Genomic DNA, 5,115 nt, shown 5'->3' on the forward strand with positions numbered 1-5,115 from the left:
TAAATACCAAACAACTGTAGACAGAGGGGCTTTCCCAAGTTTAAACTGTAATTGGAGGGGAAATACTGGGTTAGAGGTAAATGGACGTGTTGTTTTTACAACTGCTGCCAAATTTCACATCGCAGGAATCACACCAACTTACTTCCTGCTAACATGTATAAAAGGAATGTTTCTGAAATTTTAAAACTGGAACCGTACTTACACTTACACCATCTCTTTTTGACCTGTTATGTGGCAATGCTACTTATCTTATTCAAGTCCCATTGCCGCCGTTTGAGTTAGGTTGTAGCTGGTCCTATCTTCAGAGCAGAAAGCCAAGATTCATTGTTGAGGGCAGAAAATAAAAGGAAGGAGAGCATTGGCTTCTTCTTTCCTCCTTGCTAGTCTTAGTCTTTCGTCTAGGAGTCAAGAAACAGGTGAGGGACTGGGGATGTAGCTCAGTGGCAGGACACTCTACTATGTGAACAACCCTGGGTGTAAGAGAGATAGCCTCGTTAGGTTGATGGTGGTGCACCCCTTTAATCCCACCGCTTAGGAGGCAGAGGCAAGCAGATCTCTGCGAGTTTGAGGCCAACCTGCAAAGCAAGTTCCAGGATAGCCAGAGCTATTTGTTATACAGAGAAACCCTGTCTCAAAAAAAGAAAAAAAAAAAGCCTGTCTCCAGGCTTGTGACACAGGCTGTTATCTCCTTCCATTTTCAGTGACGAGGAAATCCAAGGCCAGCGTGCTGACTGCCTCTGGGTCAAGGTTACCCGAAGTGTAGGCTGATCGCAAGTTTGCTCGTAGGCTGGCTGCAACACTCAGGCCTTGCCTTACCCCACACGGGGGTCACAGTCTAGAAGTCTCCAGAACACAAAGACTTTAACAATCATCTACAAAACATTAAATTTACAGGCGAGGAGAAGCGAGATTCAGAAGAAAGGGAGAAGACCTGTCTAGTGGCCGCCCTGGACGAGGTTCTCATCTCTTGACTCCCGGGCCGTGTCCTTCTATTCTCACCTTGCTGTCACTTACATGACATGCCTAGGACAGCCTCAGCCCTGGTTGGGACAGAAGTGTGGTTGGCAGGCAGATCCAGGATAGGCATCTGGCTCCTCCCAGACGGTGGCACACCAAAGGTGGCAGGTACAACCCACAGCTCAGCTGGTTAGAACAGCATCCGCCCAAGGCCCCTGCTGTCCACCTGGTTAGTTCTAGTCAAGGAATTAGAGAGCTTGAATTCTTGGGTCACCTTGCCTGCGAACTTCCTATCACGTATATAATGACAGTGGAGCTAGCATGAGACTCACACCTGCTGGGTGCATAGCAATGCGGTCAAACCCATTGCTTCACATACTCCTAACCATAGCTAGCAGCTCAGGAGGCTACGTGACTTGTTGAATGTTATAATCAGTCAGTGAATGGCAGAGCTATATTCTGAACGTAAGTAGCTGCTGCTTCTGCTTCTTCTTCTTCTTCTTCTTCTCCTCCTCCTCCTCCTCCTCCTCCTCCTCCTCCTCCTCTTCCAGAGACAGGGTTTCTCTGTAGCTTTGGAGCCTGTCCTAGAACTAGCTTTTGTAGACCAGACTGGCCTGAAACTCACAGAGTTCTGCCTGCCTCTGTCCCACCACCGCCCGGCTAAATTCATGATTTCTAAGGGCAAGATCGCACAATGGTTAGGAGGTTCGTCTTTGAAGTTACAAGACCTGATTCTCCCACTTATTTGATGAATATGTAGAAATTTCAGTTACAAAAGCTTAAGGATATCCCTTAATCAAACTTGCTGTTTTAGATGATGGCATTACATTGTCTGAACTCCTGTGGAGTGTCTCAGGCTTACTTGAGGATCCAAGTCTACAGTCTTTGAGTTAAAAAAAAAAATGCGAGCTACCTGCCCTGTGGAAGCAGAACTGGCTGCTGAGTGGGCTGTAAAACCTGTCTGTCCACACAACAGATGTGGGCCCCGGGAGATGGACTGACTGGTTCACGGTCTCCAACCTGGAACTCTGTCTCCTGTGGCCCTCAGATGAAGGAAAGGCTGAATGTGGGCCAACTGAGGGAGCAAATACAGGTTCTCCCAGATAGGATAGCCGGGTAGCTAACTCTTGAACCAAGCTTGCCAGATAAGAATGATCACGTCTTTGTCATTCTTCCTTTTGACTCACCATAATCCGGCCGCGTGTCCTATAGAAGGGAGTGCTGACCAACCACAGAAAAGAGGAAGAGGAGATGATGAGGTGGCTTGAGGGGCTGTCTTACTCACCAAATAGGAAAGAACAAGCTTAGTCAGATTGTCACGGATCAACAAAGGACTTTCTCCTCAACGGAGGGGAAGAAAATGGCAGCCACAGCACTCCCTGCCCCGCCTCAGTGAACAGTTTGCCAAGCAACTCAATGCATGGCCACAACTACATAGTAACTCCTCTGATAGGGTTTGGTGGCAGTCGTGGAGCTGGTGGTAAGAGATATGGGATGGATGTACTGAGGTAAGGAAGGAAGAAGTTAGGTGGTTGGTTAGAGCATCCACGGCTTACCCACAAAGTCAAACTCGTGACCTCAGGCAGGGCTCTGAGTTTTTCCTGCCTATGGCCGATTTCGTAAGGAAGCCAGCAAGCCAGTGCTCAAGAAAAGAGGAGGCAGCTTTTGACCACACCCAAAGCAGTTTTTGACCAGGCATTCCCGGCAGCTTGCAACACCGCAGCATGCCCACACCTCTTAAAGATGAAAGTCGGTAGACAACAGCAATGGCCTGCTGGGGCTGGGCAGTGCTGGAATGTGGTTTGGGGACAGAGAAAGGGCTCCTTCCTAAAAATATCCCACGTCCATTTCCGGCCCTAGAAGGCTTACTCCGTTGGTTTGAGGCATTATAGACCCAGGAACTCTGATTTCGAAATCAAACACCACTCTACGTGTGGGACACATTCAGATTCTCTCCACTGTGGTACCCTGACTGGGCATTTGTTGACAGCCCTCTCCAAGTCCAAAGAAGGATTTGACAGTAACTCGTATTTCCTTCTCAGATAGTCAGCTGAGGAAACAGTCGTTCTGGCAAATTCGAGAGCAGTTAGAGAGAACTTGGACTCTTCCTCGGACATTTCACTTTTCTCTTTAAAGACTCTGACAGCGTCCTGACCCATTGCACTTTAAGTGGAACCCAAACTCGGCATCTTTCCAGGTTGTGCATGCTCCGGTCCTCATCTGGCTCATCCTTCTCAGTGCCTGTCATTCACCATCTTGTTCTCTGCCTCCTACCTCACTGTGACTATTGGTTCATTTTTATTGCTGTGCTGAAACACCATGGCCAGGCTTATAGAAGATTTCGTACTGGCTTACAGTTCCAGAGAGGTAAGAGTCCACCATGGAGAGGCATGGCCACAGGAGCAGAGAGCCGAGAGTTCGCTTCTCAATCATACAAAGGCAGTGGAGAAAGCCAACTCCAAGCCTGAGGCTGTACTTGGAATTTTCTTTGGGCTGTAACCAGCTCCGTATTAATAATACGGAGACGTATTACTAATTATAAATGCTCGGCCTTAGCTTTAGCCAATCCCACTAGCTCTCATAACTTCATTTAACCTGTTTCTATTCACCTACATTTTGCCTCAGGACTTTTTACCTTTCTTTCATTCTGTATGTCCTAATTTCCTGCTTCCCCCATGTCTGTCTGGCTGACCCCAGGTATCTCTTTTTTTTTCTTCTCTTGAGCCGAAATTCCCCCCCTCCTACTTACTCTCCCTGTCCGGAAGTCCTACATATACCTTCTCCCTCAGTATTGGCCATTCAATTTTTTATTTGACCAATCAGATAAAAAAGCAACACATCTTCGCATAGTTAAACAAACACAACCCATCTCTGCATAGTTAAACAAGTATTGCACAACATGAGAATATGGGCTTTCAAAGCCTGCCCCCAAAGGCCTAATCCTTCCGGCAAAGTCACACTGGAGTCCCTTAAAGAGTCTACAGGTTCTCAGAACAGCGCTATCACAGGGGAACCAAGCATTCAAGTATCTGAGATTATGGGGGACATTGCTCATTCAAACCACCACACCACACAAATGCACCAAGCCCTTTACTTCTGCAGAGACTTCCCATGGGCCCTTTCTCTGGGTAGAACTGTCCCTTCCCTCCTGGGCCACCTCTATCCTTCAGGGTCTGGTTTGAAATGCCACCATTTGCCACCCTGGTCAGGTTTTTTGTTCTTGTGTTTCACAGCACTCTTTCCTTTTCTTCCTTACAGGTTGAGTGTGTGTGTGTGTGTGTGTGTGTGTGTGTGTGTGTGTGTGTGTGTATGCGTGTACATGTGTATGTAAAATTGATCCTCAATATTTGCAAATTCTGTATTTATGATTTTTACCTCCTCTCTAAAAGTTGTCACTCCAAAACAATATTTCAAGCTCTATCAGGGTCATTCAAGAGTTGGCGCAGAGCAGAGAGAATTTCAGTCACCTGACACATGTGTTCCTGACTGAAGCCAGCAAGTAGCACTCCGTCTTTTTGTTCCAGCTCTCACCTTGTCATACTTAAACCAACAGCCATTTCCCAGTCAACTTAGTCTCCTAGTTTCCCCCACTGTCTTGCCTTTCGTTGGCGGTCTCATTGTGTGTTTCAAAAAGGCCCCGAGTTCAGTGCTGGAATGTTTGTAAGCCCAGGAAGGCTATGCTGTGCCTTGGAGGGGAAATGTATGTGTTGGGTATGACTTATTCAAGCATTGCTGTTGGCCATGACTTCTATGCCAGGGTATCACCAGAACACACTCAATAAAGCCTCTCTACACATAAGCACACATGAAACAAGCACAAATGTTGGTTGATCAATGAAACAAGAGACTCATGGGAGCCAACCTGGTGTTTCCCACAGAAGCAATGGCTGCTAGTTGTGAATTCCGTTCTGTGATTATGCCACAGATGATAACAGCTGCAAATAACGAGGAAAATCTGTATTTTATTCATCTTTTTAGGGCCCACTCGTCTATCCAGTAAAATGCATACGTGTACACATTGTTTATTTCACTGACATTTGTTTCTGTCTTGTTAGATTATGAGGCTCATGAGACAAGGACACGGCTTTCTTAGTCATCCTTTAATCTCTGTGCCCAGGGCAGCCTGATACATGGGAGAAGTTCAGTCAATATTTTTTT

This window comes from Microtus ochrogaster, chromosome 15 (genome assembly GCF_000317375.1).
Source record: "Microtus ochrogaster isolate Prairie Vole_2 chromosome 15, MicOch1.0, whole genome shotgun sequence".
Taxonomy (NCBI): domain Eukaryota; kingdom Metazoa; phylum Chordata; class Mammalia; order Rodentia; family Cricetidae; genus Microtus; species Microtus ochrogaster.